Source organism: Chiloscyllium plagiosum, unplaced genomic scaffold (assembly GCF_004010195.1).
Source record: "Chiloscyllium plagiosum isolate BGI_BamShark_2017 unplaced genomic scaffold, ASM401019v2 scaf_92281, whole genome shotgun sequence".
NCBI classification, from domain to species: Eukaryota; Metazoa; Chordata; class Chondrichthyes; order Orectolobiformes; family Hemiscylliidae; genus Chiloscyllium; species Chiloscyllium plagiosum.
The window spans coordinates 1-12102 of NW_025206841.1; the positions used below are offsets into that span (position 1 = coordinate 1).

General features: G+C 38.8%; 1 long non-coding RNA gene across 1 annotated transcript; it reads left to right on the plus strand.

Annotated features, from left to right (window-relative positions):
• The first annotated feature begins 1419 nt into the window (after positions 1–1419).
• Positions 1420–7222, plus strand: LOC122546548. The gene is made up of 3 exons (XR_006310769.1): positions 1420–2868; positions 6373–6571; positions 7143–7222. It is a non-coding gene; the product is annotated as an uncharacterized LOC122546548 (long non-coding RNA).
• Positions 7223–12102: the final 4880 nt, after the last annotated feature.

A 12102-nucleotide genomic window follows, 5' to 3' on the forward strand; every position in this document is an offset into this window, starting at 1 on the left:
TCTGAACAAATTATCTTCATCTTTGGTAGTACAGAACTTAAATCTTGCTGAAAGGAGACTTTAAGTTGAAGCTTTTCCTTTTGCAGTTATCAGAATGAGGATGTAAGTAATAGACCTGAAGAAACGGAATTACATGGAGTGAGAAGAGGTGTGTTGGCTGTGCATTCTAACAACTGGTGGGCCCTATCAAGTAATATCTTCTGTTGACCATTCACAGCTGGCAGCTCAAGTAGCTCATGCTTGTAAACCTTAAATATATAAGTACCATTTAGATGTGATCCTGTTATCATAAATCATTTATTTAATAATCTGGATTGTGCTAACAGTTACACCGGAAAACCATTTTAGATAATCATCTAGGAGAAAGTGAGGACTGCAGATGCTGGAGATCAGAGCTGAAAATGTGTTGCTGGAAAAGCGCAGCAGGTCAGGCAGCATCCAAGGAGCAGGAGAATCGACGTTTCAGGCATAAGCCCTTCTTCAGGAATGAGGAAAGTGTGTACAGCAAGCTAAGAAACATCAATTCTCCTGCTCCTTCGATGCTGCCTGACCTGCTGCGCTTTTCCAGCAACACATTTTCAGCATTTTAGATAATCAGCCAGGATCACAGTGTGATACATTTGCATGAGCTTGAAGCTTGCATATCTAAGTACTCGGAACCCTTTTTTCATGTGGGCAAATGTAATTAGTGCATACGCTGCACCTTTGGAAAAAAAGAATGTGCATGGAGACAGCCAATAGCAACAGTCTCTGACTAATCAGAATCCATCTGCCTGATTGGAGAAGAAAAATTGACAGTTAACTGTCCTTGTTGCATTTCCATGCCAATAATGACCCAACCAACTCTTCAGTGGTATCTTTTTATTTCAGATTTGTTTCTGCATTATTGTTCTGAGTGTAAAATGAAAAGCTTCAAACTCTCGTCTCCATTTAGCAATAAGTTGAAGAGTGTGAAGCTGGAAAAACACAGCTGATCAGGCAATATCTTAATCCGCTTTCTTGGACATTTCCAGAACTTGATCATTTCCAGGGTCTTGGTGTTTTGAGTAGATATTGGCAAAATAATACTGTACTTATAATCATACCCAAAGCACTGATCTTTTTTTCATGGAAAACTCTTGGATTAATTCAAGTATTATTGGTGCTTAAATTTTGTTTTCTGTAATAGCTAGATCCACTAAAGCTGTAGATGTTATCATACATCTCTGGAGTAGTTGGAACTTGAACCCATGCCTCCTTGCTCAGAGATATGGACACTACCAGTCTAGAACAAGATCCCACTAAATGAAACCGAACATTCCACACTAAAGAAAATACCAAAAGCATCTGAACAAGAAGATTCTAGCATAGTTAAGCCAGGGGTTGAAAGATAATTGGGATAGGTGGGAATGTGGATTTGAGCTTTCAATCAGATTAGCCAGAAATGTGGTCAAATGCCTTGCCTGTGATGACCCACAACCAGGGTTTGTCGTGGGGTTAATCTTCCAGAAATCTTTGGATTCTGGAAACTTTCCCAAGGATGTTGGAAGGTAGCAAACATAATCCCACTACTTGGTATTAAAAGAAAAGGAGGAACTTCAGGCCATTTAGTCAAACATTAGGGGGAGATAAAATGGTAGAATCTATTATGGGATCACCGGGCATTTAAAAAGGACGACAAAGAAAGATTTCTTCAACATTTCTTAAAATTATTAAAAAATCATCACATGTTTGAACAAAGTTGATATTTTTCTGAAAGAAAAATAGTGTAGCTCATTTTCATGACCTAGACTCATAAACATGGAATGGTTGCAGCAGAGCTGGAGGCCACTCCAGCTCATTGCTGTCCACACCAGTTCTATGTGAAAGCAAATTCCCTTACCCCAATATCCCATCTTCTTTCCTATCGCTCTGCAAATGTGTAATTATCCTTTTGAAAGCCACTCTCAGGTAAGTGTATTCCAGATCATAATTCATCACTATGTTTAAAAAAACACTTTCCTCTTATCACCTCTTTATTTTGCCAGTCTCTTTAAATTAGGATCCTCTAGTTTTTAACCCTTCTACCAATGGGAAGAATTCTTTCCACCTACTCTATATAAACCCTTCATGATTTCGAGCACCTCAAATAAATTTCCTCTAAACCTTCTGTTCTCCATAGAGAACATCTTCAGCTTTGACAATCTATTCAGTTACTGAAGCCCCTTATGCCCAAATCATTACTGTAAATCTTGTCTGTACCCTCTCCTATGTCTTTACATTGTTTCAAAAGTACAGCAACCAGACTTACACACAGCACTCTAATTGGGGCTTAACCAATATTTTGTAAAGGTTGACCATAACTTGCAGTTGAAATCTGTGTTATTAATGTCAGGTCGTTCTGCTAGAATGTGTGTTTTGGTAACACAAATTCGTTACAACACAATTGACAAATTGGAGGCATTGTTCTAAAGCACCAAGTTTTAAAGTGTGTATTGGTTATAATGCATTTCCGCTCTTAAGTGGTGCTGCAATAACGCGATTTTCATATAATACTGAATTGCACGAGAATGGAACTACCATGTTATAGCAGAACTGACTGTAATTTCTCAACCTGCCCTGCCAGCTTTAATGATTATGTGTAGAAAACCCAGGCGCCCCTACTCATGCAAAGGGATTGCTACTTTATTGCCTTTCTCATCCCCCCCCCCTGCAAAAATGTATCACTTTGTTTCTTCTTTTTAAATTTTGGGTTTTACATGCCACGCTTTCCATCAGCATGTCAAAGATGCCATTACTATCCTTCCAGTTCACTTTGCTGTTTAAATTTTTTGATGATGTAACTACTAAGGCGAATAAGGGGGATCCAATGGATGAAGGGTACTTTGGATTTTCAAGAAGCATTCCCAGGTATATCCCTGCATTTCTGACATAAATGCCATAACTTGGAACAATTGTTAACTCTGAGAATTGTAGTGTTAAACTTCTGAAAGAATGTAGATTTGTGGAATTGCCAACATGTGCCAGAAAAAATTTAATGCACAGAAGTCTGGGGTGACTTATTGCAACAGGAATAATATGGAGAAACAATATGAAATGAAGCAAACATTTTAAAGAGGTTGCAGGAGCAGAGGAAATTTGGAATATTTCTGCATAAATCATTGAAAGAGGTAGGACATGTTGTGAGCGCGGGGAAGCATAACACATTTATAATGGTGCAAAGAACTTACGTCAATTCTGTTCTTTTTTAGAAACAAAATATTTCAGCCTCCATTGGAGTATTGTATGTAGTTCTAGGCACTACATTTTGGGAAGGATCCAAAGACATTGGAGAGAGTACAGATAAGGTTTATGGAAATGACCTCACAGATGAAGAAATTGGAGGGTCTTGGAGAAGGGACGATTGAGGAGGTTCAGCAAAAATATTCAAAATCACGAGGGATCTGTCAGCATAAATAGGGAAAAAAGTCTCATTAGTAGAAAAGTCAAGAATTAGAGTGTGCAGATTTAAGGTGATGAGCAAACGAAGCCTTGGTGGAATGAGGAAAACCTCCAATTTATGACATTAAGTAGCTAGGATCAGAAATCACTGCCTGAGAGTATGGCGCAGACAGATTCTGTTAGGGCTTTCAACAGGGAATGAGATCATCAGAAGAGAGGAAAATTTGCAGGTCTGTGGGGAAGAGCAGAGGAGTGGGATTGTAGGTAAATTATTCTTCCCATGCCAGCACAGCCAGGAGTCCGAAGACATGCAGGTTGGGTAGATTGGCTGTGCTAAATTGCCCATTGTGTCCAGGGATGTGCAGGCTAGGTGGATTAGCCTGCATATCCCTGGAAATGTAGGGATAGCATAGGATAGTGGGTCTGAGTGGGATGCTGTTTGGAGGGTCAGTGTGGACTTGATGGACTGAATGGTCGGCTTCCACACTGCAAGATCCTTTGATTCTATGGGGAGCCAAATGGATGTCTCCTGTGCTACCATGCACTATAATATACTGTGGGCTGGATGATATGCTGAGCACTGGCTCCCCACACCACAGTACAAACTTCTGAATAGTTCCCCCACTTCAATTAAGGAGCCAATACCCTTTATTAGTATAAAATCTGAAGCCTGTCTTTAAGCTCCCAGTCAATTGGACACCAGCAGCTTGGTGTCACACAGGATAAATGGCTGATACCAGTTTTGCAAGAGCTCCATGAGAAAGAGAACCCATGGATGCTTCCAATCTCTGATAACTCTGAGATGTTGCCAGTGGGCCAAGTTGATCGACAAATTGAGAGCAATGTGCTAAGGAGGCAAAACAAGAGAGGACTCCTGGTTGGCACAAGAGACCTGGGAAGGAATCACTTACCCCTGTTCCTTCTTTGACCAGCAGTCCACAGGATTAAACCTCCTGCTAACTTCTGGTTTCAGGGCTGCCCTGTCCCAATAAATTGGAGTAGGGGTGGCATGGCACGTTAATATACTTGCCTGCTTACCCCCATGAGTGGCTCAACTTTCTTTTGGATTTTTCTATCCGAGTGAACTGTGGTTACTCAATCCTAAAATATATTTCAGGTAAATGTGGATTAAGTATTAATGGAAGTTTCAGAATATGGGATGGTGCAGGAAGTTGGAGTTGAGGTACAAGATCAGCCATAATTGGTTATTGGTGCAGAATGGCCTATTCAAAACCCCTCTCTCTTTTTTAATGTTCTTGGGATTTGAAAGGAGCTAAACTTCCTCCCATACTTACTGGAACATTTCCATCATTTCTATTTAAGTGCTTACTGTCTGAGAATTTTTAAAAATTATATAGGTGAATATTCATTGAATTGTACTCCTTGAAGATTTTGGTAAAGCATGGTACCCATTTGACTGTGTTGTAGTCAAAAATACAGGGCTGAAGTTTCCTTTGAACATCGGGACCTGTTAACGCATCCCAGCTTAGACTATGTCTGGGTCTTTCCTGCCTGCGTGATGTTGGAGGCCCCTGGTAAGGCCTGTCCCACTCGGGACTTTGTGTGGGCCGTGCAGGTGGAGTTTCGATTGGAGGATCAGAGACTGTGGGTGAGTGGCTATGTCACTGCATGAGATAGATGGATGATATTGATGAGGCATGGAACATCAAAGGTACTACAAGATGTAAATGGTCTCTGATTTCTAATATGCTTAAAATAAACAGTGAATATGGCTGGCAGGCCACTGTTGCAGAAATTAAGTATGTCTACAGGATGGCTATGGTCTGTTAATTCCATGACTTGGGGAGTGCAATGGAATTAAAGAGACTATTTGAGGTCCTGACCTTTTTCAGGTTATCCTCCTCCTTGAAATTCTGCCTGTGGGAAATTTGTTTCTAAGGCAGGATTATGTTAGGCACTGGCATGGCCACATGCTTGCCTCCAAACCCATTTTCTGTCTCACTGGTAAACTGCAACCCGTAGTCACCACAGAAGGTTGGAAATGATAATGATTTTCAGATGTTGGATGTAACCTGAGTTAGGGGCAAGATTGGAGTATATTGGTTATTGGGTGAATCACATTGCAGAGAAATCTTCATTTGCAAGTGGAAGGTTAATGCTTAATCCACTTTTACCTGAAATATATTTTAGGATTGAGTAACCACAGCTCACTAAAATAGAAAAATCCAAAAGAATGATGAGCCATTCATGGGGGTGAGCAGGCAAGTGGATTAGCGTGCCGTGCCATGCCATTGGCTCCCTTCCACTCATAATTTGCACCCAATTGAAGGCCCATCCCATCCTTGCTCCAATTTATTGGGTGCCAAGACAGCCCTGAAACCAGAGCCTCGCACGAGGTTTATTCCTGTGGGCTGCTGGTCAGTCAAAGAAGGAGCAGGGGATAAGTGATTCCTTCCCATGTCTCTTGTGCCAACCAGTTTTGCCTCCTTAGCACATTCCTCTTTCTCGTGGAGCTCTTGCAAAACTGACATCAGCCATCAATCCTGTGTGACAACATCCCACTCCTCTTGAGGCTTTAGTGGCCTGCCTGAACTCTGTCAAATAACACAAGTGGCAGGAGATCACATTGACTGCAAACTAACCAAGAACCATAACTTATAACAGCAAATATCTGAAGTGTTTTTAACGTGTTTATTTCTGAAGAGTGGAGCAAGTGTGCATGTTTTACTGACCAGCGAGAACTGCATGAGCAATGCTCTGGGTTATAGAATATAATTGTTAGTCATTTTCTTCGATTTCGTAAAGTCTCCCCCTTAAAGTGCTGGATGTGAAGGCTTTGTAAAGGCAAATTCTAGTCTGCCCATTTGATACAATGCTAACCGTCATTTGGCCAGGTGAGATGGTATGAGAGTAAGCAACTTTCAAACAATGAAAGTGATTGTACCTATCACTGGTCAGAAAGTGCTTGGCTTTGTACCAGAATTTTTTTCTTTTTTGTTTGGTATTCTGTAGTTGGATAACCTTTCTTCAGAGGAACATCCAAATCTAATAGGACTGCAAGAGCTGGAGGCAACTGAGGCTCAAAATGTCAAGGATCTGCTACACATTTTGGGTTATACTTGCCCAAATGAGGATGGCTCTTCAGAAAATAAAGATGCTGCAAGATCTGAGCTATTTACAGCTGCATTCTACCTTTTTAGTGCTTTGGATGGTAAGAAAGACATTTCATGCCTCAAAATATTTCTGAAATATTGACAAGTAAATAAAAACATCGTGGATATTTTTTGTAGATTATTGGTCTGGAATTGCTCTCGGTGTTCCCTGACTGGAAATTAGAAGAATTCCTGGAGAAACAATGTAATTTCCTTTTAACTGTTTCTCGTGGAGTTTGAGGGATTGGGTGAACTACAGATTTTACAGGCAAATAAATAACTTTGTAAATAACAATTCTCACTCAGTAAGTTATCATAATTTATCTATTGGCTTCTGTCAAAACTAGTCAATCTTTGGTCAAAAACTATAAGCTGCTGAACGTGGGATTGTGTTTAGACAGAATTAGTTTAAACTTTTGGCAGAAAATTCAAAGAATTACCTCAATTTTTTAATTTAAGTTATTTTTGTATGGTATAATTACTAAAGTGAAGCTTTTATTGATGGGAACAATATTTCCTTAAAATAATCTTCAATTTTGTCAAATTTACCAAGCTTTGTTATTGATTACAAAGCTACAGTTAAAACTGTATTTGGATTACTTTGTATCTAACATGCCTCTATTTGTTTAGCTTTGTCTGAAGAAAGTCTTGCAGTTTTGGGTATTTGCTGCGAAATTCAAATTCTTCCAACATTGCTTTATTTGGTAAGTTCATGTAATAATCAACAGCTTACAGTGGACTGTCTAATGTTTTACAATACTTTTCCCTCTGTTGTGGACTGGATGGGGTTATTATTTGCTTGAGCATCATAAGACATTCAGTCACTCTTGCCTTGATGCCTCGATGTCCATTTGTTTCAGTGACATTATTTATTCATTTTCAACTGTCAGACGTTGAATTTCTTGAACTTTGACTTTCACAGTCCTATATCTGCTTGTACAGTTGTGTAATTCAGAGTGGAACAGCGGCATCTTCTTGATCTGAATCCTTCCTTTACCACAATGAAAGATTTAGTTAAAAGCAAAATCCTGCAGTTTTTGGAAATTGGAGAAAGTCAGGTCGGGCAGCATTTGTGGAGTAAATAAGAGACCAAAGACTATTCTTCTTTGGAACTGAAGAAGAATCACTTTTGAACTCAAAATGTTAACTATTTGCTGAGCTATTTTCACGGTTTTTCTCAATCAGCATCTGTGCCAAAACTTATACACAGTGATTTGAAAGTGCTTTAGATCTTTCTTTCTCGTGCTGTCCTCCCTCTCTCACTCCCTTCCTCTCTCGCATTCAAAAGTACAGACTGGTATCCTAAATGGGAATAATTATAATTTTTGCAGATACATTTCTGAGAGTTATCCCTATCTAGTCATTCAGTCAAAATTGAATGTAATCAAAATTGTAGGACATTGAGTTTACAAATGGATATGACTTAGTAATTATCTGGAAAAACGTATGATCTTGTCAAGTAACCTGTACCCTGGTCCAGACTAGAGAGAAAGGTTGGTCACTCAACAGCGTGCTGTTCTTTCACTCCTCTTCTCAGTGCCCAAGTCCTCTGAAACCACCAAGAGTGTTTACTGGAGTCCTCGTTGAGAGTGATTTTCCACTTCTTACTGTACTGAGCTCTCTCAATGTCTCTTATTTTATATCCCTTCTTCCCCAAGGATAAATACTTTGTTGATAGTTAGCGTCTGATAAATGTTCATTTCAAAACACCTTGTAAAGCATCAACTTTTTAATTTCAATCTTGGGTTGAAATTCCCCACCTGGTAGTATCATTTGCCTTTGTTAACTTGTTGAGCTTTGATCAGGGCCAAACTCTGCGTGCAATCATTCTTACTTCACCTTTACCCTTGCATATCTCAAGCTTTCTCTCTGCTAGCAACTGTCCACTTTTGCTACCAGATTTAATTCTCAGAAGTTTGGTTATTTGTATTGATTCCACCATCACATCTTTATGTCTAAGCAGTTATTTTTGGGACTTGTTAACAAGTTATTCACAATATTCATTTCCTGTTTTTATTCTTTATCAGCTGTTGAACCGTGGTGTTATTTGATGAAACAGCATTTATTCTGATGCACACTGAACTTTCGTAAGTCTGCAGGCATCCTGGCTGAGGACTTATGCTCAAAACGTCAATTCTCCTGCTCCTTGGATGCTGCCTGACTGGCTGTGCTTTTCCAGCACCACACTCTTCAACTCTGATCTCCAGCATCTGCAGTCCTCGCTTTCTCCTAGGCTAGCACATCTTTGTAGAACTGCTGTTTGTTTTGGATATCGGAGTTACACTCTAACCTCCTCTGTCCATTAGCTTCTTCCAAGGCTAGGCACCATTATCCCATCCAAGTATTGTCATTCCAATAGTTTTGTTTTGAGGGTATTAAAGCTTGAGTTAATTTCTAATATATCTTTATTACTTGACTATTCTAATTTACATTTGGTTGGCTTTTGTCATTCTGTAAACTTGACCTTATCCAACCTTTCACCCATGTTCACTGATCTGCAATGGCTCGTGGTCAAGCAACCTTTTTAGGCTTTGGATGGTAAGAAAGACATTTCATGCCTCAGAATATTTCTGAAATATTGACAAGTAAATAAAAACATGGTGGATATTTTTTGTAGATTATTGGTCTGTAATTGCTCTCGGTGTTGTTCCCTGACTGGAAATTAGAAGAATTCCTGGAGAAACAATGTAATTTCCTTTTAACTGTTTCTCGTGGAGTTTGAGGGATTGGGTGAACTACAGATTTTACAGGCAAATAAATAACTTTGTAAATAACAATTCTCACTCAGTAAGTTATCATAATTTATCTATTGGCTTCTGTCAAAACTAGTCAATCGTTGGTCAAAGACTATAAGCTGCTGAACGTGGGATTGTGTTTAGACAGAATTAGTTTAAACTTTTGGCAGAAAATTCAAAGAATTACCTCAATTTTTAAAATTAAGTTATTTTTGTATGGTATAATTACTAAAGTGAAGCTTTTATTGATGGGAACAACATTTCCTTAAAATAATCTTCAATTTTGTCAAATTTACCAAGCTTTGTTATTGATTACAAAGCTACAGTTAAAACTGTATTTGGATTACTTTGTGTCTAACATGCCTCTATTTGTTTAGCTTTGTCTGAAGAAAGTCTTGCAGTTTTGGGTATTTGCTGCGAAATTCAAATTCTTCCAACATTGCTTTATTTGGTAAGTTCATGTAATAATCAACAGCTTACAGTGGACAGTCTAATGTTTTACAAGACTTTTCCCTCTGTTGTGGACTGGATGCGGTTATTAATTAGCTTGAGCATCATAAGACATTCAGTCACTCTTGCCTTGATGCCTCGATGTCCATTTGTTTCAGTGACATTATTTATTCATTTTCAACTGTCAAACGTTGAATTTCTTGAACTTTGACTTTCACAGCCCTATATCTGCTTGTACAGTTGTGTAATTCAGAGTGGAACAGCAGCATCTTCTTGATCTGAATCCTTCCTTTAGCACAATGAAAGATTTAGTTAAAAGCAAAATCCTGCAGTTACTGGAAATTGGAGAAAGTCAGGTCGGGTAGCATTTGTGGAGTAAATAAGAGACCAAAGACTATTCTTCTTTGGAACTGAAGAAGAATCACTTTTGAACTCAAAATGTTAACTATTTGCTGAGCTATTTTCACGGTTTTTCTCAATCAGCATCTGTGCCAAAACTTATACACAGTGATTTGAAAGTGCTTTAGATCTTTCTTTCTCGTGCTCTCCTCCCTCTCTCACTCCCCTCCTCTCTCGCATTCAAAAGTACAGACTGGTATCCTAAATGGGAATAATTGTAATTTTTGCAGATACATTTCTGAGAGTTATCCCTATCTAGTCATTCAGTCAAAATTGAATATAATCAAAATTGTAGGACATTGAGTTTACAACTGGATATGACTTAGTAATTATCTAGAAAAACATATGATCTTGTCAAGTAACCTGTACCCTGGTCCAGACTAGATAGAAAGGTTGGTCACTCAACAGTGTGCTGTTCTTTCACTCCTCTTCTCAGTGCCCAAGTCCTCTGAAACCACCAAGAGTGTTTACTGGAGTCCTCATTGAGAGTGATTTTCCACTTCTTACTGTACTGAGCTCTCTCAATGTCTCTTATTTTATATCCCTTCTTCCCCAAGGATAAATACTGTGTTGATAGTTAGTGTCTGATAAATGTTCATTTCAAAACACCTTGTAAAGCATCAACTTTTTAATTTCAATCTTGGGTTGAAATTCCCCACCTGGTAGTATCATTTGCCTTTGTTAACTTGTTGAGCTTTGATCAGGGCCAAACTCTGCATGCAATCATTCTTACTTCACCTTTACCCTTGCATATCTCAAGCTTTCTCTCTGCTAGCAACTGTCCACTTTTGCTACCAGATTTAATTCTCAGAAGTTTGGTTATTTGTATTGATTCCACCATCACATCTTTATGTCTAAGCAGTTATTTTTGGGACTTGTTAACAAGTTATTCACAATATTCATTTCCTGTTTTTATTCTTTATCAGCTGTTGAACCGTGGTGTTATTTGATGAAACAGCATTTATTCTGATGCACACTGAACTTTCGTAAGTCTGCAGGCATCCTGGCTGAGGACTTATGCTCAAAACGTCAATTCTCCTGCTCCTTGGATGCTGCCTGACTGGCTGTGCTTTTCCAGCACCACACTCTTCAACTCTGATCTCCAGCATCTGCAGTCCTCGCTTTCTCCTAGGCTAGCACATCTTTGTAGAACTGCTGTTTGTTTTGGATATCGGAGTTACACTCTGACCTCCTCTGTCCATTAGCTTCTTCCAAGGCTAGGCACTGTTATCCCATCCAAGTATTGTCATTCCAATAGTTTTGTTTTGAGGGTATTAAAACTTGAGTTAATTTCTAATATATCTTCATTACTTGACTATTCTAATCTACATTTGGTTGGCTTTTGTCATTCTGTAAACTTGACCTTATCCAACCTTTCACCCATGTTCGCTGATCTGCAATGGCTCGTGGTCAAGCATTGGTTACATCCTTGACTTTGAAGTTCTCTGCTTGTTTTCTCTCTAGTCTTGCCATTCCATATTTCTATAATCTCCTCAAGCTCCACAAAACATATCTGTGCTCTCTGATTCTGATTGCCTAAGCATCTCTGATTTAAATTGCAGTGATTGGTAGCTGTGGCTGTGCCTTCAATTGCCTTGACCCTAGAGTTTTGAATGCCTTCACTAAATTTCTCAGCCTCCCTACATTTTCCCATCTGTTAAAACCACTGTTTAAAACCAACCTCTTTCACCAAAACTTTGGTCATGGGCCCCAATATCTATCTCCTTCGGTGGTTTACCATTGCATTCTGGTTTGTAATATTCCAGTGAAGTAGATTGGGTTGTTATATTATATTAAGGTTGTTATATTATATTATTTATATATCATATAAATACAAATTATTGTTGAACCATTGAGAACTTGGCTTGGTATTTCCTTCAATGCCGCAATGCACATCTCTCTTCATTATTTTTTATTTATTTATTTTTCATTAATTGACCATTACTATCTGAAATGCTTTGTCCAGAGAGGTTAAAGGATTATAATTGTTGTGTTATGCAAATTGA